Source organism: Marmota marmota, unplaced genomic scaffold, assembly GCF_001458135.2.
Source record: "Marmota marmota marmota unplaced genomic scaffold, marMar, whole genome shotgun sequence".
In the NCBI taxonomy this organism is placed as follows: Eukaryota; Metazoa; Chordata; class Mammalia; order Rodentia; family Sciuridae; genus Marmota; species Marmota marmota.
The window spans coordinates 18,580,794-18,605,496 of record NW_025999869.1 but is presented as its reverse complement, the minus strand read 5'-3'; the positions used below and the strand labels follow the sequence as shown (position 1 = coordinate 18,605,496).

The following is a 24,703-nucleotide window of genomic DNA, read 5'->3' as shown; positions in this document are numbered from 1 at the left end:
CTCACTATGTTGCTGAGGCTGGCTTTGAACTCATGATCTTCTTGTCTCAGCCTCTAGAGCTGCTGGGATTACATCATGCCTGGCATCCCCACCCCTTTTTATTTTTTATTTTGAGACAGGGTCTTGCTAAATTTCTTAGGGCCTTACAAAGTGACTGAGGCCGGCTTTGAACTTGTAATTCTCCTGTCTCAGCCTCCCAAGTCACTGGATTACAGGTGCCACCACCATACCTGGCTGCGTACATATTCTTTAGGACAAATTCCTAAAAGTATCCAAGGATATACCCACTGTAAAAGTTTTCCTTATGGAATATCTCATGGTTCTCAGAAAACATTGTTAGCATTTGAAAATCTCTGGAGTCAGGCAATCAGACCCAAGCCTGGCTTACACGCTAGCTGCACGACCTTGGGATCTGTTCATCTTTGTGTCCCTGCACATAAACATGTGGAGGTAACAGGAGCTGCTCCTGTGATTCTTCCCACCCAGGAGTACTGGCAGTTCTGCCTTTGCTTCTGGAGGGGACACCACAAACAAAGGGTCCCCTTGCCCCCTGGGGCATCTCTGCCCAACAGGATGCACTTCTAATGCATTTGCAGGTGATGAGGGGAGCTCTGGTGCTCCTCTCTGAAATCAGGCTCTTGGGACTGGAATCCTGACTCAGACCAAGAGGTAACTTTGGGCAAGTGTCTCGACCTCTCTGTGCCTTCATTATCTGTTAAGTGGCTGTGTGACATCAGAACCTACCTCACAGTCTTAACTGAGATAGAACGCATCCCGGTGTGAGCACAGGGCCCAGCACACAGTGAACACGCATGCTGTGCTTGCTGTCATGATGCTGTCTCTCACCAGACCCCACTGAGAGCTTTCCCTTGCCTGCAGGTGATTCACAGAAGCCTCCCCATGGAAGCCAACCTTCTTCATCTCCTTTCCACAGCCCCCCTACTTGGAGCCTTGAGTGCCCTACTGTTAATGCCAAGAGGAGCAATTCCTATCTCTACCCCATTCTATGCCCTCAGTTTACCTTTCTTGGTTCCTTGATGGGAGCTTTTCCCTCTTTCCCAAATGCATCTCTTATGTGCATCCTAAAGGAAGGGCCAGGGCTCAGGTCTACTTGTGCCTGGGCATAGACTCAGCCCTGGAAGTCCCTGGCATATATGGGCCCCAGTTTCCCCATCTGTAAGTGTGCTGGGGGGTCTGGATGGTCTCTAAGTACCCTCGCAGCTCTGAACAGTTCACAGATTCCAAACTGAGATTCTCACTTCCTGTGTGCACACTGTGTTCACCCTTGTGAAGCCCTGGATGCCCTCCCAGCACCCACACGGCTGTCACAAACCCACAGACCTCGCACACAGCCTGTGACACGTCAGAGCAGCACACTGGAAGCCATCATGTCATGGCCAGAATTAGAGAATTCAAGTTCAGGAGCCCAGGGACCAGGAAGGCCACTTTTACCCAACCTGGAGACCTGGGGTTTGTTGTTTGCCCACATAGACACCTTCCCTTTTTGCAAATGTGCTCAAACGTGGCAGGTGGCATTATGCAGATGAGGGGCTGTTCAGCTTAACTTGGAGCCTAAGACTAAAACTAGAGCATGACCTTGGGCTCAGGCTCACCAAACCCCCAAATAACAGCCTCATTTTCTTTTCTTTTTTTTTTAATTTTTAAAATTAATTTGTTTAAATTTATATATGACAACGGAATGCATTACAATTTATATTTCACACGTAGAGCACAGTTTTTCATATCTCTGGTTGTATACACAGTATATTCACACCAATNTTTTTTTTTTTTTTTTTTTTTTTGGAGGTGGGCGGGTACTCAGAGGCACTCAACTACTGAAACACATCCCAGCCCTATTTTGTATTTCATTTAGAAACAGGGTCTCACTGAGTTACTTAGCACCTTGCTGTTGCTGAGGCTGGATTTGAACTCATGATCCTCCTGCCCCAGCCTCCTAAACCGCTGGGATTATAGGCATGGGACACTGCCCTGGGCCAACAGCCTCATTTTCCTAGGAGAACCTTCAGGCCCCTAGGAAAGGCCACATATTTGAAACATAGTTTCAAAAATGCCTTTCCACCAGTAGCCAGTATTGGAACCCACGGAACATAAAGGCTTTAATATGAGAAAAACCTTAAATTTTACCCCCTCTGTGCCTCTTTGTTTATTCTTTGGGGTTAATTGTGCTCCTGAAATATTAAACAGAGCCATAATTTTTCTGGTCATTTTGGATGATAAAGTCTTCAGGTCACTACATACAGTCTCAGTTCAATCTCCCAAACCTTCCGTCTTGATTTCAAGTCGAGCCTCCTTCTTGCTGGCCCCCCACTCCCTAGCCGTGTGTGTCGCAAGGATGGGGGGCCTGTCGTCAAGGAGAGGGGCATTCCTGGCTTCTCTCCTCACCTTATCAACACCCCCTCCCTGGAGAATTTGACAGCCTCGGTTTCCTACCCACCAGGTCTGGAGTCCAGGGTAGGAGAAGAAGTCAGTGGGGCAGAGTTACTACCTGAGGGCACTGTCCTGGTGCCTTTGTGTTTGGGCTCCTTGCTCTGGGAGGGCATCTAAAGTAGGTTCTCTCACAGGACCTTTCTCTGGGTCCATTGCAGACACCCTCTGCCCTTCTCCACCTCTGAAGTCCCTCACCTGCAGGTCCCTTACAAGGTGACTGTGTGTGTACCCTGAGGGTGGCTTCTGCCTCCACAGCCCTAGATATCTCAGGATCTCCAGCTACTTTGGGCTGTCTGTTAGCCCCCTCCAGAAATCCCCTCTGGACAGTCCCTAAGATAATAATCCCCTGCTGGCATCCCTCCCTAGCTGCCGCACGTGAGTACACCACCGGTCACTGCAGAGCCCTTGCTGGCTTCCAGAAGCTCTGGAGTGAGCCGCGGTATAGCCACTTCCCCGGGCTCCATCAGTGAAGCTCTGGGCCACCAGGAAGGTTGCCTTCAAACAGAACAGCCTATGTGTCCCCCCGAATGCAGAGACACAACTGGAGTTCTAGAAGTAGCCACCTTAAAGTACTGCCCTCCTTTCTCCAGATGAAGGGAAGCATCCCCCGTCACTCCTTTCTGAGGCAGATGGGACTCACAGCATGAAAATTTCCTCCTCAGGAGACAGAGCAAGATGGTGGCTAAGACCCTCCCGTGACTCTCTCTTCATGGACACACCAAGTTGAACAGCTGTTCAGGCACTAAACTACTGCCACCAGTGCTAAGGAAGTCAGACCCCAACGCAGACTATCAGCGCCATGGCCAGTTGTCCTTGTCCCTCCCAACTGGATCTGTGGCACCTGCCCAAATTCCTAGCAGGAAAAGAAGATCCACCCAAATCTAACTTGCTTTGGAGCATCACCTGGAGAAGATGGTAAACAGCATTTACCACCTCCACAAAAATCCCAAAGGATGCTCTCCACCCCAGAAGACCACTCCATTTATTTTCTTTTTTTTTTAATTTTTAAAATTAATTTGTTTAAATTTATATATGACAACGGAATGCATTACAATTTATATTTCACACGTAGAGCACAGTTTTTCATATCTCTGGTTGTATACACAGTATATTCACACCAATTCATGTCTTCATACATGTACTTTGGATAATAATGACCATCACATTCCACCATCATTTCTAACCCCATGCCCCTCCCTTCCCCTCCCACCCCTCTGCCCTATCTAGAGTTCGTCTATTCCTCCCATGCTCCCTCTCTCAACCCCACTATGAATCAGCCTCCTTATATCAGAGAAAACATTCAGCATTTGGTTTTGGGGGATTGGCTAACTGCACTTAGATTTATCTCCTCTAACTCCATCTATTTACCTGCAAATGCCATGATTTTATTCTCTTTTATCACTGAGTAATATTCCACTGTGTATAAATACTACATTTTTTTTATCCATTCATCTCCTGAAGGGCATCTAGGTTGGTTCCACAGTTTAGCTACTGTGAATTGTGCTTCTATAAACATTGATGTGGCTGTGTTCTTGTAGTATGCTTTTTTTTAAGTCCTTTGGGTATATAGATGGAGGAGAGGGATAGCTGGGTCAAATGGTGGTTCCATTCCCAATTTTCCAAGGAATCTCCATATTGCTTTCCATATTGGCTGCACCAATTTGCAGTCCCACCAGCAGTGTATGAGTGTACCTTTTTCCCCATATCCTTGCCAACACTTATTGTTGTTTGTATACATAATAGCTGCCATTCTGGTGGGAGTGAGATGAAATCTTAGTTTTGATTTGCATGTCTCTAATTGCTAGAAATGATGAACATTTTTTCATGTATTTGTTGATTGATTGTATATCATCTTCTGAGAGGTATCTGTTCAGGTCCTGTCCCATTTATTGATTGGGTTTCTTTTTTCTTTTTTTTTTTTTTTTTGGTGTTTAGCTTTTTGAGTTCTTTATACACCCTAGAGATTAGTGCTCTGATGTGTGAGGGGTAAAATTTGCTCCCAAGACGTAGGCTCTCTGTTCACCTCAAGGATTGTTTCTTTTGCTGAGAAGAAGCTTTTTAGTTTGCATCCATCCCATTTATTGATCCTTAATTTTAATTCTTGTGCTATAGGAGTCTTATTAAGGAAGTTGGGGCCGAATCCCACATGATGGAGATTAGGGCCTACTTTTTCTAAGACCACTCCATTTCTAACCCACTGTTGAGACATGTGAAATAACTACTATGCATTGTTAACTCTGCAGACACCTTGAGAGTTGTCTCCTTTTTCTAGCCATATATATCAAATACTTCTGGGTTCATGAAATATTAACAATAAAATTTAATTTCTTAATGTGTGTGTGTGTGTGTTGGGGGCGGGGGTTTGCTTTCTCTTCATCCTTGGCGACTTCCAACCCCTTACAACCCCCTCATAATGTGGAGCAGGGGTTGGGAACAACCAGTTTTTGTCTGCTTTGTAAATGCTGCGCTGAGATCTGGCACCTTGCTCCAGATGGCATCTGTGGAATCTGGGCCCAACCCTCCATGTTAATACCTTGTCATGTTAAAAGCCACCATTGGTTTATGCCTTCCTTCACAGGCAGGCTCAAGGCTTACCATTTGTAGTGAATATTTATTTTTAGCTCTCTGTATCCATTTCACCTTCTGGAAATAGCACCCTGATTTCTTTTGAGGCAATTAGTCTCCCTGGTTAGGACACTTAGGAATGAGTAAGAGAACAGAAGCGTCTGAGGCCTTGCCTACATCCCTTCCTGGGTTTCCCATTGGAACTTGGGTGGTTGGATGCAGATAGCTCAAAATTACCTCCTTCCCCCGGGATTACCTAAGGTCTTGGGCTGTCAGAGAAGCTGCACTTCTCCCCTCAGGGGTGCTCTGGAGTCCATAGCTGAGGAATGTGGGATAAGTCTAGCCCCCTGGCCTCAAGGTGAGCAATTCACACTCCAGACCTGCTGTGGTATCAGGCTCAATTGGACTTCCCTGGAAACCACATCTTTGAGTAGCTTCTTGCCCTGCCAATCCTGTTCCCAAGCCTCCTCTTCTGACAGCACCCCCCAGTCCCCCCCGTCCCCCCCTCTTTCACACACACACACACACACACACATGCGCGCGCACGTACACATACTCACAACAAGAAAATTGCACAAGAATCCTCATCTCAAGCAGGTTGCTTCTAGCCAACCTGACATAAGCCAGGTAGGAATGTGACCCAAGCCAGGCCCATCTCCAAGGACCTTGCATCAGGGAGGGGAGGAAAAAAAAAAAAAGCTAGAGCCTACTCGTTCAGGAGTGGCATTTTGGCAAGGGTGTCCATTATTCCTCTTTTGATTCCTGAGCATCTCTGGTTCTTCTCTTTTCTGGAGATCCTCTAAGCGAGTCATGTCCTCTCCAACAATCTCTCTTTTTGCTGACATTTTAGCCACTATTTCTGATGCCAGCCATCAAAGAAATCTATAGATACACTATTTTAATGCAGTATCTCAGCCTTCCATTTCCATAGGAAGCAGCTATTATTATCCCTTCCATTTCGTGGAAAAGAAAGCTGAGCCCCAGAGAAGGAGACCTCCTCTATTAGGCTAATTTGCAAATCAGCATATCTCCATGGCTCCCTAAGGCAGTCGGGCCTGGCAGGCTCAGGCCTGGGCTTTGGGGTTTGATTGGAATTCTGTCTCCTCCACTTGATCGAGGAGTCAGGCAAGTTACCAACTGAGCCTCAGTGTCTTCATCCCATCCACGGAGACAATCATTTCTAGGAAGGACTGCTAGCAGGATCCAGGAGCCCCTGAAAGCCGTTGCTTAACTTGGAACCCAGAATATAATAGTACTCGATTATTTGTAGCTGTTATTAATTAGCATTGTGCTACTTTCAGTCACCAAAGAGTGACTTGGAAACATATTTCTGCCAATGAAGGGGCCAGAAGAAGCCCGTGGCAAGGACTGTCCAGCATTCTCTTGGGACCCTCTGCCAGCAGAGCACTGGGATGTAATTGAATGAAGTCATCCAGTGAAGCTGTGTCTAGCTTTGGGGCAGTGTCCCGTCACCCCAGTTGTGGCCATTTGGGAATCTGGGCCCAGAGTTGCTAAATTCTGTAGTTTTCAGGACAAGTCAGGAATCTAGGTTATTATATCAAACACTTTAAAGTGTTTTAACTTAAAACACATTTTTAGTGCTGACTGGGTCGAACTAAACCCATCTGTGGTTGGATGGGGCCTCAGTTTGCATCTCTGGGTCAGAGGAGGTTGATGTGGCTGTTGTGTGAAGGCTGAAGTTGCCCTTCCCCCAACTCACCAGACCCCATCTCTGGAGCTTCAAGAAGGGGCTGCTCCTGGGGGCTTCTGGCGGCTCATGGTTTTAGATGCTCATTTAGAAAGCAGCACCTAAATTCATAGTGTGAGTCCAGCCAGGTAGGCTGAGAGGGTCCAGAGTGACTGAGACCCATGCTCTGCTCTTGAAGGACATATGGTTTCGTGGGGGTAAGATTTCAGGTTCACCAAACAATGCAAAGAGAGGGAAGGCCAGGGGTGTGTTATATTTGTGTGTGCATGCATGCACAGAGGTGTGGGTGTATGCACGTGTGTGTAGTGGAGGGGAATGAGTGTGGAATGCTCCATCCAGGTCAAAGTTCCAAACTGGGACACCAATGTTACTGAGTAGCTTTTATTTTCATTTAGAGAGGCAAGAAAGAAAATGAAATTGATACTCCTCAACTTATGATGGGTGGGCTTATGTCCCCACAAACCCATTGTAAGTTGAATATGCTGTAATTTTAAAATGTATGTATTCTACCTAACCCACTGAATGTCCTAGGTTAGCAACATGTTGTATGGCACCTCCCAGCCCCAATGGAGTTGTGCAATTTCCATGTAGAGAGAGAATTGTCAAGAGAGGATCATACTGCATACCATGAGCTCAGGTAAAGATCAAAATTCAAAATTGGAAAGGACTTATGCGTATTGCTTCCACACCAGCCATTGTAAGGTCAAAAAATCCTAAGTCTAACCATCGTAAGCCAGGAGCCCTCTAAGCTTACTGAGCGAATCTAAGTAGAAATGAGATAGTGTTTTCTCCTAAAAATGTCCAGGATATATTGTCAAGGGAGAAAATAAGTTGCAAAGTAGTGTATGTGATGATTTGACTTTGTTGTTTTAAATTTTTAAAAAAAATCCCAAACAGGCCATGCACCAAGGTGTCTGGTCTGTGTGAGTGCAGGAGGCCCTGCATGGAATGAAGTCCGTTGGGGCTGTTAACATCAGTTACCTCAGGGGAAGGGACGGATGGGGGTTGTGTAACAACTTTTTGTGTGTTTGCATTCGTGTTCTGTTGTTTTGCTGGTTTCAGTAAGCCTGATGGCTGTTGCAATCCAAAAGCCATACGAGACAATTTAAATACATATCACACGAGCATCTACCAAGAAGACTATCATCCTCTGTAGAGATATCTCAATTTTCCCCATAATTATTACTATTATTACTTTTTTTTCGTACTAGCGATTGAACCCAGGGGTATTTTACCACTGAGCTATATCCCTCCCCTTTTTATTTTTTTATTTTGAGACAGAGTCTCACCAAATTGCTTAGGGCCTCACTAAGTTGCTGAGGCTGGCTTCAAACCTGCCATCCTCCTACCCCAGCCTCCAGAGTCACTGAGATCACAGTTGTGTGTCACCAGGCCAGGCCTATTTTTTCAATTATACTCCTGTGCATGTTCATTGTAGGAAAATCAGCAAGCGCTCATACATAAAACAGGAACAAAACTGAAATTACTAGAATTATACCCTGTGAGCATTTTGGAGCCTACCCTTTTGACTTGCAACTCCCCAGGAGAGGCTGATGGTTGCTGTGGGCCAGAGCCAGTGCCAAGCATTTGGGAATGGCAGGGCTAACCTGGCTGCAGTGTGCGGGTCCTGCCACATCATGCTTGAGACAAGGCAGCAGATGGATGAGTCTCAGGAGAGTCTGGACCCAGTACAGGGCCTGGGAATCTGCATTTGCCAAGCTCCTGGACACGTTCTGACAGGTGTTGCACTTGGAGCTAGCCAGCAGGATTCCAGCAACCTGCTCACAGCCACATGGTGAGACTGAAGTCCACAGAGGAGAAGAGACCTGCCCAGGAACACCCAGCCAGCCTGGCAGAGGCTAGGAGTCCACAGGCTCCCACCTCCCCTCGTCACTAAGTGCTCCCTGCTACGCTGCCGCTGGGCCCTTAAGGCCGACAGAGGTTATTGTTTTCTTATGCCTCCAATTAAACAAAAAATCCTGTCAACGGGCGACAGGCCTAATGCACCGAGGCATTAACCAGACTCGCAACCCGACCCGGGCCTGCTCCTGTGGGTGAAGCACATTCCTTCCCCAGGCCATGATGGCAGGCTCTCTCCTGATAAAGGGCCCCACCAGGGCACCAGCACCCAGCCTGGTAGGCACCATGGTCCAGGTCAAAGTTCCAAACTGGTACACGGAGGCCTCTGGGACAGGGCCACCCTGCTGCAGGCTTGAGGCCTACTTGGTAGTCTTTCCTAGACACCAGGAAATCAGAGCAGGGAGACTGAGGCCCCGAGGGCTGAGGGCCGGCCTGAAGGGATCCACTGGGTCGCAGGCAGGCCCCACCAGCTTCCTTCCAGTCCCAGGCTGCTAAGGAAAGCAGGCGGGGATTGGCAAGCTTGAGGAGCAATCCCCAGGAATAGGGCTTGTGGGATGTGGGGCCATAGCTAATATCAGGGCCGTGTCCTGTCTGCATTCCTGATGCTGGTCCCAGGAGCAGAGGACCCTGAGGCCCTGAGAATGTGAGGTACCATCCAAGGTCACCCAGACTCAGACCCTCATCCTCGGAGTCCTGTTTCCTCAAGGAAGCCAGATCCACTGGAGCTCTAAGTCCAGCACAGGGTGCTCTCTCTGCAGCATGGTCCAGCCTGGCCCAGGCATGCATCCTGAACCTGGGTCCCAGGCAGGTGAGACTTCCACTACGCCTGGCAGAGTGGACATGATTAGGAAGGAAGGAGGGAAGAAATGCAGAGAAGAATGGCATCTCTTGGAAAAAGAGATGTCTGCCTGCATTTGCTCATTCATCTTTTGGTTGGAACCTGTAAGCAGCACTGAGCACACACCAAGTGCAGAATTCCTATGTATAAGAATCACTCAGCCTCACAGTGGGGGACAGACAAGTCAGCCTTCAATGCAACACAAAAAGAGAAGTGGGATGCACAGTGTCCCTGGTTGTCACAGCCTCAAGTTATGGAAAGAAGCAACACTGAAGCCCTGAAGGCCAAGAGGGCAGGGCATGTGTCCAGGCAGAGGTGGTGGTGTGTGGAGAATAGAAGCTTGATGGGGGCTTCGAGTTCCAAAGTCGCTCCAGAGGGTGAGTGGGAACACGCAGGAGGGTGGGGGGTGTCAGCCGGGTTCTGAAGGGCTTTGAACCTCAGACGGAGCCTCACACCTTTATTCCAAGAGCTAAAAGAAGTCACTGGAAAGTTTAAAGAAGGAGCTGTGCCAAGTGGATCAGGGATGGATTTGCAAACAGGATGCCAGGGGTGCAAGAGGCAGGAGGGATAAGGATCGTTTGGATATCGCAGTCATCGAGGTGACAGGCCTGTGGCAGACAGGCACAGAAATGAGAAGAAGGAGCAAAGAAAGTCTTGCAGGAGACCTCCCTTGACAGAGTGGGCAAAATGGTGATGAATGGGGAGTAATGGGAGCAAAGGAGGAGCTAGAGCCCAAAGGCAGACTCCCCATAAAATGTTGGTTCAAAGATGCTTAAAAGAGGTCCGTTCTCTGAGACCCCTCAGGTGAGATGCCCGCTGGGGAACCTTGATACAGGATTGGAATGGACAATCGATTCAGAAACTGTTTATTGAGAACCTACTACATGTCTGGTGTTGTTCTAAGTCCTGAGAGTACAACAATCAGCACAGTGGCATCCCTGACTGTATTTCAGCAGAGGACAGAGACAGGAAACAAAAACAGAGCAACATGACAGGTGCTGATACACGGAACCAAGAACAAGGAAGCTGAATGAGGGCAGGGTGGGCAGCAGAGAGGGAGCTCGGTCTCAAATAAAGCAGCCAGGGAACGCTTCGTTGATAAGGCCACTCTCTATTTCCACTTTTTAAAAACCTCTTTATTGTGATGTCACTCACATACTTTTCACCCTTTAAAAGACTACAGTTTGGTGGCTTTTAGTCTGTTCACAGAGTTGTGTAACCATCACCACAGACTAATTCCAGAACATTTTCATCATCCCCCAAAGAAACCCTGGACCCACCAGCAGTGACTCCCTGCTTTCCATCATCCCCAACCCCTAACTTTCTGTCCCCATGCATCTGCCTATTTTGGACAGTTCTTATAAGTAGAATTGTGTGGCATAGGGTCTTTGGTGACTGGCTGCTATCACTGTTTTCGAGGTCCATAACAAGGCAATTTTTGAGCAAACACCCGGACATGAGCGAACGGGCCACACAGAAGTTAGAGGATGGCACTCAGGGACCCCAAACTGCACAAGCACAGAAAGAGCAGCCCTTGCTCTGGCCAAGCTGTCCTGGCCCCATGGGGAGACAGCTGGTCCCCCCAGACGGGGAGCAGGAGCAGGCTACTGCAGCTGGGGTCAGGGGAACCTAGAAAGCCCCTTCTCTCGCTGGGGTAAGTGGGTTGCAGCAATGGTCTCTGACACCCAGGAGACTTTGGAAGACCTCTTCTGACCCCAAAGCTGGAGAAGTCCCGTGGAATCAGAATGACAGTCCAGCAGATGGAGACAGATATGTGAAGCAAGACCCAGGAGGTGTGGGAGGGGCCGCAGTGGCTGTGCTGGTGCGGGTTCAGTGGGGGGTTCTGAGGAACAGAGGGGGGGGAAAGCACACAGCTGGGTCCCTGATGAAGAGCCTGCTTTCCCTTGCACCCCTTCGTCTGGGTCTGTGAGGGCCCCGTGTCTCCACCAGGCCCTCGGGGATCTGGATGGGCGCTGTGATGGGCGTTTGCACAGCCAGAAGGGGAAGACTGAATGGCATTCCCTGGAGCTCCCCGGCCATTCTGGACTTTCCCAGGCTGAGTCAGGGGTGGAGGGTGGGGAGGGGAGGAGATGCCCAGAGACAGCAATGGCTCCTGTGCTTCCTGCACAGAGCCACGGACAGCAGAGGTGTCAGGAGTCCTGGGAGGAGCCTCGGCTCAGGAGAGCTTTGGTGAAGCCCTTTGCTCTGTGACCCACAGATCCCCCAAATGAAGACCCTGGACAGTGCCCTACTCAGCATCCCCAGCCCCAGCCCTCCAGGACTCCAGACCCCTAGCATCAGGATCACTACCCGGGGATAGAAAAGTGCCTCAGGACACTGGAACTCCAGGACACTCTGAATAGCCACACGGATGGATGTAGGGCCAATGGGGTACTGTTTGTCTCTTAAAATAAGTAATTCTTTTTAATTTCATAGATATTTTAGTACACATCTCCAAATGTGGCATTTTTTTTTTATGTTTATAGCAGCTTTATTCATAACTGCCAAAACTTGGAAACAACCAAGGTGTCTTTCAGTAGCTGAATGAATACATGAACTGTGGTATATCTTGAGAATTGATATACTCAGCACTATAAAAATAATCCATGAAGACATGAAGAGACCTTAAATACATATTTCAGACTATTTTAAAATACACGTGTATGATTCTAAATATAAAGCATCCTAAAAAGGGCAAAGTTACAATGTCAGTAAAAACATCTGATTTACAGAGGCTTGACGGGAGGAAAAAACAGGTAGAACTGAGGAATGGAGCATTAGGGCCTAGATAATTATGAATTATCATGCAGAATGTTGGATACACGTCAAACCTTAGTCAGTGGCCAAGTGTGGTGGGGGCCATAATCCCAACTACTTGGGAGACTGAGGCAGGAGGATTGCAAATCCAAAGCTGGCTTTGGCAACTTTTTTTTTGGGGGGGAGGGGGGTACCAGGGATGCTTTACCACTGTGCCACACCCCGTCTTTTTATTTTTAGACAGGGTCTTGCTAAGCTATTGAGACTGATCTCAAACTTGCAATCCTCTTGACCTAGCCTCCCAAGTCTCTGGGGGATTACAAATGTGTATCTCCACACCCAACCAGCCTCAGTAATTTACTGAGACCCTATATCAAAATAAAAAATAAAAAGGGCTGTGAATATAGATTAGTAGTAGTGTTTTCCTGGGTTCAATCCCTAGTAAAACACAAACACACACACACACACACACACAGATCAAAATCATAAGACGTTCAACAAAAAGCATGAAACCAAATATACAACTGGGGTTGTAGCTCAGTGGTAGAGTGCTTGACTACATGTGTGAGGCCCTGGGTTCGATCCTCAGTGCACATAAAGATAATAATTCATTATAACTAGTAATAATAGGTAGTTAATAATTAATAATAGGCTGGGCTTGGTGGCACATGCCTGTAATCACAGTGGCTCTGGAGATACAGGCAGGAGGATCTCAAGTTCAAACTCAGCCTCAGCAATTTAACAAGGTGCTAAGCAACTCATGAGACCATGTCTCTAAGTAAAATACAAAAATAGGGCTGGGGATGTGGCTTTGTGGTTGAGTGCTCCTGAGTTCAATCCCTGGTACCCCACCCACCACCAAAATTAATAATATACCAATATTGACTCATCAATTAAGGAATGTACAACACTAATAGGACATGTTAATATTAAAGCCAGGTGAGATAATGCACACCTATATCTCAGCTACTTAGAGGAGGCTGAGACAGGATTGCAAGATCAAGGGCAGTCTCAGCAATTTAGTGAGACCCTAAGCAACCTTGGAAGAACTTGTCTCAAATTAAAAGGGCTGGGGATGTGATTCAGTGGTTAAATTCCCAGCACCAAAAAATAAACAAAAAAAAGAGGCAGGGAGTTAGGGTTATAGCCCAGTGGTAGAGTGTCCCTGAGTTCAATCTTAGTATACACACAAAAAAATTAATATTAAAGAGAAGCATAAGAGAACTCTTTTGCTCAGTTTCCCCATAAACCTAGCAGCTCTGCTTAAAAATATATATATATATATAGTTAATACTTGAGTCTGACACAAATGATCAGGAGACACTGAAAATGAAAGATGGGGGGTGGGGTTGTGGCTCAAGCGGTAGCGCGCTTGCCTGGCATGCGTGCGGCCCGGGTTCGGTTCTCAGTACCACATGCAAACAAAGATGTTGTGTCCACTAAAAAATAAATATCAAAAATTAAAAAAAAAAAAAAAGAAAATGAAAGATGGTCAGAAACCAACCCAGCATTCATCAGGCTATGTGATGATTTACCTATGGGCTCTCCACCACTTGTCCTGGGAGGGAAGAGGAATATTTGCAAATTTATGTCCTGTTTTGAGGCCAATAGTTGGAAAGCAGAAAACTTTTTGTCTGTTTCTTCTCAATTGCCTTCAGATCAAAATAGTACTTCAACATTGCTTAAGGCGGCACCTTTTGGTCTCCTACAGTGCATTGCCTTTTCTCTCTTGTTATAATTAATCCTTTCATCATCTTCTTATTCCTTTTTACACATTCAGGGCATAACATATTATCTTCTAGTCCCGAGGGTGGAAAAATACAGGCAGGTAACAGGAAGAGGGAAATCATCCTCTTGGGAGTGTCAGGGACCCAAGTCTGACCTGCATGGAACTGCAGGTGAACCCATCCTGCTGTTTCTGCAGAAAGAAATTGGCCATGGACCACACACCACCTGACACCAGAGGTTTGCAGCAAAAAGGCCTCCACAGAAGTAGGGATGGGACACGAATTCACAGCCTTGCGCTGAGTGGCTCTGGCAGCGATCCTTGCCCAAGATGCCAATATGGACTCCTGAGCTGAATTTACCACTTCAACCATGTTAGTCTCTTCCTCTCTTTTAACCTTATTATGACTTTCCTGAAGCCCTGCTGCATTGGCCACTGCCTTTCATTTCCTGGAAACTGGCTTCAATCTGGCCTCCTGAGATGTTTCAGGAATATCATATTTTTGTTCAGGATATGCATGCTTCTGTAGCCTCAAATAAACCTCTATTTTCTGGCCATCAGTACTCAAATTGTTGGCACCAGTTTCGCAAAGTATCCCGAGAAACCTTATTAATTGGAGGCAAAATGGTCGGCAAGGGAAGGGGTCATATTTTACAATTAGGTTTTGTTTCAGGAAAGCAGACTTCCTGTTTGATTTCTGCAGTTGAAGAAACACTTGTTTCTATTGGATAGTCTTGTTCCTCTGTAACTGGGACTAGTATTAAAATCACATTTTCCTCATCGAATTGCTCCTTAAGGAAGTTCTTCTCAGTGACCCTGTCATTTGCGCCTGACATTTCCAGGAACACCGGGAGACGGCAAAGGCAGCAGGGCTCAGGACAGCTATGCTGTGTGCTCCTCCCATTTTTTTTTTTTTTCTGAACAAGAAAAAGAACACAAAATTTATGACATGCCTAAGGCATGGGAGTATTAGACTTCTATAAGGGCTTTTTTATTTTTAAATGCAAACTATAACACCATTACCATAGTATATCAGTCAACTACTCATTCACAATAATGCTGAGCAACAACCCATCCCCAAACTCAGCAGTATATGACAGTTTGCATTTGATTTTCTCCCACACGTCTGAGAGGTATGGCTGAAGCCGTGGAGCTTGGCCCCAAGCTGCCCCTGGGGTCAGGTCTGTTCAATGTGACTGTTATTCTTCTGGGGCTGATGGGCCACAGTGGGATATGTTCTCTTGGTGGGGGCAGGAACCCAAGAGCAAGTCCAACCCCATAAGCACATTTCAACACTGTTAGGTCACATTCACCAGCACCCATTGGCTAAAGCCAGTCACATGGCCAACCCTAGAGTGGGCGGCGTGGTTCCCCTGACGGAAAGAGCTGCCCAATCCCCTGTGGATTCAGGGAAGAATGAAGAATCAGGTCCTTGCAATCATTCCAACGCAGCATCCTCCAGAGATGACCAATATGTATGTATGTATGTATGTATATATACACATATGTATATTTACATATATATATTTGTTTTTAATTTTTTGTAGTTGTAGGTGGACAGCATGCCCTTATTTTATTTGTTTATTTTTATGAGGTGCTAAGGATCCAACCCAGTACCCCACACATGTTAGGCAAACACTCTGAGCTATAGCCCCAGCCCCATATATTTGTTTATATTTACTTCTGTCTTTATGAACTGTAGATGTATTGTAGCTGTTTGCCCTTGCAATTCCGCTTTCATTCCCTCCTGTCTTCAGCCGGTGGTAGCCCCTTCAGTTGCATGACTTAGTCTCTCAGAGCTTCCTTGCTACTTAATCTTTTTCTTTTTCTTTCGTTTTTGGTACCAGAGGTTGAACCCAGGGGCACTCGACCACTGAGCCACATCCCAGCCCTATTTCCTATTATATTTAGAGACAGGGTCTCACTGAGTTGCTTAGCACCTCACCCTCGCTGAGGCTGGCTTTGAACTCTCGATCCTCCTGCCTCAGCCTCCCAAGTCTCTGGGATTACAGGCGTGTGCCACCGTGCCCAGTGCTACTTAATATTGATTATAAAATATTCCAAGCTTTTCTGTGCACTTCCTGCCCAAGACTTGGAATCAGTCTATTTTTTTTCACCATTTATCAATTTAAAAAATTAAAATTGACATCTAAAAATGGTACATATTTATAGGGTACCATGTGATGCTTTGATATGTTATTCTGTCTCCTCTAGCACTTATTTTCTTTTGTGGTGAGAACACTCTAAATCTTTCTTCTGGCTTTTTGAAATCTGCAGTGCATTATCATTATCTATAGCTACCCTACCGTGAAATGGTACACAGAACTTCCTCCCCCTCTCTAACTGATTAGTACCCATCCTCCACCCTGCCCCAGCCCTCCCTCCGCCTGCCCCACCCCCAGCCTGTGCTAACCACTGTGCCACTCTCAGCCTGTGAGCTCAACTCTTAAGATTCCACATATGACTGAGATCATGCAGTATTTCTCTCTGTGCTTGTCAGCCTAGTTTTTAAAAAGTTACACATTCCCAAGATTTAAAAATCAAGCCATTTTTAAAGTATAAAAGGTAGAGCACACCCCTACCCCCTAACCCGCTACCCTGGGGCTCATTCCTTTCCCTAGAAAAGCCACTCTTGTCACTATCTTCTGGATCTTGTAGGAGGTATTATGTGCCTCATGAGCTATACACGACTTGCATTTCCTAAAAAATACATGTAAAAACTTTATTTTAAAGTTATACTTTACTGTGGGTAATCATTTTATTTTATAGTATAGAATAATAATGATTATTATAAATAGAACTTTTGTCACATTTACCATGTGCTGGAGAGCTGAAGTCCGAACCGAAATCTGCCGACTGGTTAGGCTTTTCCCACCCCTTCTGCCTTCTCCCTCCGGGGCACCGGACACACCCCACTCACCGTATCCCCGTTTGACTAGGCCGGTGTCTACCGAGGTACGGGAAGCTCAAAGATTTAACATGCACAAATGGACATTTGTCATCTTAATAGTAATGAATACATTTCAATATGTAAGAGAAAAATAAAATAAAATGAGGATAGCAAGGGCCGGTCGCGGTGGCACACGTCTGTAATCCCAGCTGCTCAGGAGGCTGAGGCAGGAGGACTGAGAGTTTAAAGGCAGCCTCAACAAGGGTAAGGTGCTAAGCAACTCAGTGAGACCCTGTCTCTAAATAAAATACAAAATAGGGCTGGGTGTGCCAAGTGCCCCTGAGTTCAATACCAAGTACCAAAAAAAGATAGATAGATTAGATAGATAGATAGATAGATAGATAGCAAGGAAACCTACAGCAAACTGTGTTTTCCAAGTTGCTCCCCTTACTGAAGCTGAGTTCAATTGGGGCCAGTTCTGTCTCTGAGCAGAAGGTAACTGAGGACGCTCATTTCTAACCTGCCTCTCACTCCCTCTCTCTCTGCCTCTGTACCTCCCCCTCCACTGGGAAGACCCAGCCTCCGGGGGGAATTTAATCTAAACTTTGATTAGAATCAAGACATCCCAGAGGGTCTGAGTGTGGTGGACTCTCAGGCGCCACCTCTGCCAGGACTTTCTTGGTAGGACTGGAGAGGAGGAGGCTGAGGGGAAGGGGCTCCCCAAGGCTGCACAGCAACTCATCATTCAGCCACCTTTCCACCACGCCAAACTGTGCCCCAAGTTCTGTGTCTCTGGGGAAGGTGGGGAAAGGCAACCAGGCGCTAATGGATTTGGAAAAGGGACGCTGCCCACCTCATAAACTCAATCAGAAGTCAAGGACCAGAGCGGCTCCAGAAAAATAAAATTACACTGTTTAAGCAGTCCAAAAGAAAGACGCGAGGAGGGGTGGGGCTGGGGCTCAGTGGTAGCGCACTTGCCTGGCACATGTGAGGCACTGGGTTCAATTCTGAGCACCACATATAAATAAAGGTTTATCAACAACTAAAAAATAAAACTATTTAAAAAAAAAAAAAAAGAAAGAAAGAACAGAGGCTGGGGATATAGCTCAGTTGGTAGAGTGCTTGCCTTGCATGCATTAAGCCCTGAGTTCAAACCCCAGCACCACCAAAAAAAATAAAATAAAATAAAAAAAGAAAGAACAATAGAAAGTAAGCCCTCCAACAGCAGATATCTCCACCCACCTGCCAGTCTCCCATCCCAGAGGAAACCAGCACTAATTTAGTGAATATCTTTCCGGAGATATCCTCTGCATACAGCAGCAAAGGCTTGTGCGTGTGTGTGCGCGCGCGCAAAATAATGTGCTCAGAGTTTTAAATCAAGAGGATAAAAAAGTTTTGGAGAAGATTCACCACACTGAACAGAGTTAATGCCACTAACTAGACAACTTCAAAGTGGTTACAATGTTAAATCTCATGTTCTGTGTATTTGACCACAGTAAAAAAAAAATAATAACTTTTCTAACATCCGTTGTTCCCTCCATCTATTTTCAATTAACTAATTCTAGGAAAGCATTCCACCACCCCAAAGGGACCTCTTTTTGTTCATCTTGGTCAAGCTGGGTAGCAGCACCCTTTGCAGTAGGGTTTCCAGTCAGATTTGGACAGAAGAGGCATCTGTGGAGATCTGGATGCAAGTCCTGAGCCATTCCTCTGTCAAGGTCGAACCCCTCTCAAGGTCATCACAATCAGAGGCCATGATGGGCGGATGCTGAGCTGCTAGTGGGTCCCTGGTCCTCCTCACACTCCTCTCTTCACATTCTGCTCTTCTTCCCAACCTATGGCCCAGCTACTCTAAGGGGCATGACCCGCCATCAGACCTGGGAGAATGGGCTGCAGGGACATGCCATGCAGAAATGTCGCTTCCTGGAGACCTCCCTGGGCGCCAGTCCTGTCCTACCAGGCAGCTGAATGTCTACTCCTCAGTCTTCTCGTACCCTCTGGTTGTCCCTGACTTTCCACCTCCCCAACTGTGGAGCAGTGTGACGCCAATAACAAAGCCCTGATTCCAGATCTCACAGTGGCCTCGTTCCCTGAGGGAGCCCTGTTACCCCAGATTCTGCCGCATCCTTTTCAACAGAAATTATGATGAAACACAACAACATAAAATTTAGTGCCTGAATTATTTTTTACATGTGTGATTTGGTGGCATTGAACACATTCACACCAGGCCACCAACCTCCAGAACTCTTTTCATTCTCCAAAACTGCCCACCCTCCCCAGCCACCAACAGCTCTCTCTCTATTTCTATGAATTTGACTGATCAAGTACCTCAGATGAGTCTCAGAGAAGGGGAATCTTACAATATTTGTGTTTTTGTGACTCTCTTGTTTCCCTTACCACAAGGTCCTCGGGCTCATCCAAGTGGTAGCGTAGGTCAGAATTCCCTTCCTTTTTAAGGCCAAATATTCCACTGTGGGCCCACACCAAGTTTGTCTCGCCCACCCATCTGTCAGTGGCCACTTTTCTTCCACCTCTTGCCTGCTGTGAATGGCTCCACTTTCTCATTTTTATTTATTTTTTGTTGTTTGTTTGTTTGTTTTCCTTATGGTGATGGTGCTGGGGATCGAACCCAGGGCCTTGTGCAGGTAGGGCAAGCTCTCTACCAACTGAGCTCTACCCCCAGCCCCTCCCATTTGTTTTAATGGCTGCTCAGGGTTCCATTGGAGTTGACCCAGGTCTGAATCCTACGTCCACCCTGCGGACACACCATGGAATCTTCGATGTATAGTAAGTGGGCCATAAAGGAGGGTTGTCGCCCTCACTGGGACAACTCTAGAAGAAGTTCTGATCTCAGAACCATGGCTACGGCTCTCCCTGGGTCTGCCCCACTCTCCGCAGCCCTAGACACCCCTATCTTTTTGACCTGAAGCTCAGGCTTTCAGGACCCATTTGGTCCCCACCGGTCTTCTTAGCCTACACAGGAAATTCATGGTGCCACCAAAGGGAGCTGCCAAACCAACTCCTTGTAATGTAAATTAAAACAACACTGAGATTCCATCTCACCCCAGTCAGAATGGCAGTTATCAAGAATACAAGTAACAATAAATGTTGGTGAGGATGTGGGGGGAAAGTTTCACTTGTATGTTGCTAATGGAACTGCAAATTGGTGCAATCACTCTGGAAAGCAGTTTGGAGATTCCTCAGAAAACTTGCATGGAAGCACCATTTGACCCAGTTATCCCACTCCTCTATATATACCCAAAGGACTTAAAATCAGCATACTATAGTGACGCAGCCACATCAGTATTTATAGCAGCTCAATTAACAATAGCTAAGTTATTGAACCAACCTAGGTGCCCTTCAATAGATGACTGGATTAAGAAAATGTGGTATATATACACATGGAATATTACTCAGTCATAAAGAGGAATGAAACTATGGCATTTGGCAGTAAATGGATGGAACTGGAGACTATCATGCTAAGTGAAATAAGCCAATCCCCCCAAAGAACCAATGGCCAGATGTTCTCTCCGATATGCAGATGCTGACCCAAAATAAGAGGTGGGGGGAGTAGAATAGAAGTTCATTGGAGTAGACAAAGGGTAATGAAGGGAATAGGAAGGGCAGTAGTATCAATCAGACATAGCTTTCCCGTGTTTCTATATGAACACACCACCAGTGAAACTCCACATCATGTACAACTAACTGCAAGAATGGGAACCTGGTTAGAATGTTATGCTCCATGTATGTATAATATGTCAGAATACACTCTACTGTCATGGATATCTAAAAAGAGCAAATAAATAAATAAATAAACTAACTCCTCTCCTCCTCTGGCCCTTGACACAGACTGTCACATGTATGCAGACTCTCCACACTGAGGGTCCACGGGGGCCAAGTTGTTTGTGGAGCCCATTGCTCCAGAAGGTCACCATCAAAGGCACCAGGCCGGGTGGCAGCTCCACTCTGGAGCCCCGGGAGCCTCCCACTGAAGAGCAGAAGGTTCTCCGTGTGACTCCTCTCCCACTTGTTTTTCCACATTCCTGAAATCAGAACACTGGACAGAAGTCCCCGGCCCCAGCCTCTCCTCGAACCCTGCGCAGCCTGCCTTCTGTGGGCCTCCTCTCCTCTTCTAGAAAATGCAGGGATTGACCAACAGTCTGGAAATGCCCTCCCAGAATGCACAGGCTCTGACATCTGACCCCTTAGTGGAGAATCATCCATCTCTTCTTCCACCACCCGCCATCCGTCATCCAGAGACTCTGCTTCATTTTTTCATCTTTATTTATTGCCGCTTTCTCCAACTTCAGTGTGTCGTGCCTGCACGTGGCAAAATGCCCAGTGGAGGGTTTAGAAAGTGGACTTCCTCTTCCTCCCATCCACGGGATGAGTGGTTTTCGATGGGGGAGGGGGACTGTGCTCAGGGAGCATTGGGCAATGTCTGCAGGCATTTGGGATTGTCTTAGCTTGAGGGATGCAAGAGGCGACATCTAATAAATAGATGGGATGTCACTCAACATCCTAAATTGCACAGGACAGCTCCCTGCCACACAGAACTAACCAGCCACAAATGTCAACAGTTCCAAGGCAGAAAAAACCTGGCACTAGATATTAATGCTGTTCGTACTTGGGAGTACAGTCATGCGCCTCTCCACCACAGGGATATGTTCTGAGAAATGCCGTGGAGGGCGATTTCTCTGTTGTATGAACTAAGATGGCCACGACATCCCTAGGAGAGGTAACCCCAGGAGAACAACCCATATCTGCAGTTCACTGGTGACTGAAATGTCAGTGAGCAGCAGATGACTGTACCTAAACACGTCTGTGACCATACAAACCTAACTGTGCAAATTTTAAAAATCAATTGTGGAGGTTTTTGGTTTTTTTTTAATCTTCCTTGAATCATATTGGCAGTGACATTTCAAGCCATTAAGAGCCCAACACTAGGACTGAATTGTCTGAATTTGAATCCTGCTCTCACTGTTTTGGAACTTCATGGCCCAACCCTCCAGCCTACTAGATATCAATGCTGTTGGTATTTGGGAATAGAGTCATGCACCTCTTGACCACGGTTTCTTCATCTGCAAAGTGGGGACAGGGACAGTCGCTTCCACAGCTTCGGCACAGCGCCCACTTCTTATCATCTGCATTCTTCATGCTCACGAGGAAGGGTGTGAGGCCTCGCCGGGCCCATTGCACAGATAGGCACACGGAGGCCCGGAGTCAGGCAGGACCTGGAGTGGGGATCTGCTGAATCACACCTGCTGCTGTCCCAAGGCTCTCTTCAGTTGAAGCAGCACTTATTTAAAAAATAATAATAATAATACATATTTTTTGTTGGTGTGTCTGCTCTGTTCTGCTTGGTCCTGGTGGTGGCAGAGACAGGTCCTGAGGGGGAGGACAGCAGCCCTGGTGAGGAATCAGGAGTTCTGGGGCAGGCCTAGGGTTGGGATCCCAGAGCCCTGAGCTGCCCACTTCCAGACCCCACCTCCCCAGCTGCCTTGCTAGCTCGCCTGGCTCTGCCCTGGGCTGGGACAGGCCCTGCCTTATCTCCAGACGCCGTTATCTGCACGCCCATCTGTGGACAAATGGCCAGCCGGCTGGCTCCTGGTCACCCCCCGCCTGGAGGGCGGCCTCCTCTCAGGCCTGCGTCTGGCAATTTGGGCTGGAGCCCGAGGTGGGGGGTCTCCCGATGGAGGAGGTCCAGCCCGGCCCCACCCCTGGGGCTCTAAACCCCAGAAGGAGCTGCTTGGACATTCCATTCGGGGACCAGGAATCCCGGCCATCCTGTCCCCAGTCGGCTTCCCAGCGGGCCTCGCGGGTGGGTAAGGGCCGCAGCAGCTATTCCCACTGAGAAGACAGGGACACTGAGGCTCAGACAGGGGCCGTGGGCTGTGACAGATCTCACAGCAAGGCAGAGTCCAGGCCTCTCAGCTCCTGTCCTGGGCTTGAACAGGAGAGGCCCCAGCCCTGCTCTTGGCCCCGCCCTGCTATGGAGGCACAGCCAGGGACCCTCTTGGGCCTTGGTTTCTTCCTCTCAGAGAAAAAAGTGGGTCAGAGGGACAGGCCTGCTCTGGCTCCTGGAGGCCAGAGCCACCGGGGTCCAGCCTGGCAGAACACAAAGCCCAGGGAATACTGCCAGGTTCGGGTCTGACCTTCCCTCTGGTCTTAGCCTGAGCACGTGGTCTCCTTCTCTGTGTCCTGCTTCCCCAAGAGAAAAAATGGGAGAATAAGGGTCCTTACCTCACAGAGTGGTCGTGAGGATGAAGCACATCAATTCACATGAAGCATTTAGGACATGGCAAGGGTCCGTTGGTGTGAGTCACCGTCATGCTTATCAATAGGAGAGTTTGGTAGTAGAATATAGTCTGAAAGTCACAGTATCCGAATTGAGTACCTGGCGGTGCTGAGTAACCTTGGGCAACTAACTCAACATCTCTGAGCCTCTGTTTTCTTGTCTATAAAAAGGGGCAATGCCTCTTGGAGACTCGAGTAAAGGGGTTGGCACAGAGTGTGGACCCAAGTGACCAGGACAGGGCTGGGGGGCTGCCAGTGGCCCACAGGGAGGATGTCTGTGTGGAAGCCGGAGACAGTCCGCAGGCCTTTGTTTACAGAGTCCTTCTCCCCTCTGATGGATGCACCCGCTGAAGTCTGTTTGCAAGTTTTTCTGGGAAACATGAATCAAGGTCTGTTTGGAGAACACGTGAGCTCCTGTGTCAAACATTCCCCCACACTGGGGCTGCACAGTCCTGGGGAGGCGAGAGCAGAAAGTGTCCCAGATTGTCCCCAGGGACAGAGGCGAAGCCTGGGGACACAGCCACAGAGGGAGCCAGGCCGGGGCTCTGCAGCCTGGGAGACAGATGCCCGCCCTGGCTCAAGGAGCTCTCCAGAAAGCCAGATAAGACCCCGCTCAACCAGAAAACAGGCAGGGAGCGATAAGGACCCATCTGCTTCCACTCTTGACCCTCTGATCTGCCACAGCAGCTCCAGAGTGATCTCTGAAAAATGTAAATCTCAGGCTCCCTCTGACTCCCAGCCCCGCGGGGACTTCCTGTGCAGCTGAATCAAGATCAACTTCCTTAAATATGGCCTCCAAAGTCCCGTAGGATGCCGGCCCGCTGTGGGACCCCATTGCCATGCCCCTCTTCACCTCCAGCCTTGATAGGGCTCTCCCACCCCTTTCCAGACCTTCTCTGGGCTCCCCTGGGCTGGCGGTGCCCATGTCTCTGCCCACCCGCTGGCCCCTCCTGCACTCAGGCTGAGCACCCTCCTCCCCAGAGGCCACCCCTCTGCCCTGCTATCATATCACCTGCCTCCGTGGCCCCACCAATGTGCAATCATGTACATGTGTGTGGATATGGGTTCCGTCTCTTTCCACTACCTAACCACAAGGCCACCAGGGAGGCCACAATGTGTTTTCCAAATCAGTCCAGGCCTAGCCCCTGGATGATGATGCTGGCCCCATAGAAGTCTCTGAGCAAATGTTTCCTTGGTGAGTGAAGGACAGACCACGGGAAGGCTGGATCTCAGAGGTAGGAGATCAGAAGACACATCCTTGTATCCCGTAAGAAATCCAAGAAGACTTCCTGGGTACCGGGCATAAGCGGGGTTGATGAATAGGAGATGTTCACTGGCAGAGAAGGAGAATGTGCTGTTTAGACCCTGGGTGGGCACTGGGAGGTGCTGAGACCATGGGCTGAAAATTTAGCAGCTCATCTAGTTAACCTCTGAACCCCAGTTTCTCCATCCAGAATATGGGGATGAAGATGCTTAATGCACAGTCAGAGCGTGTGCGGAGGAGATGGGGTATGCAAAGCCCTTAGTCAGGAATCAAAAAGTGGCATCGTGATTATGGACGTTAATTTCACTACCATTTCAATCTGAAGAAGGCAGTGCTATCTTTTTCCCTAT

At 47.8% G+C, this 24,703-nt stretch overlaps 1 pseudogene; it reads right to left on the bottom strand.

The window, feature by feature from the left end:
- Positions 1-13,743: 13,743 nt before the first annotated feature.
- Positions 13,744-14,738, bottom strand: LOC107147985 (annotated as a pseudogene).
- Between the last annotated feature and the right edge of the window lie 9,965 nt (positions 14,739-24,703).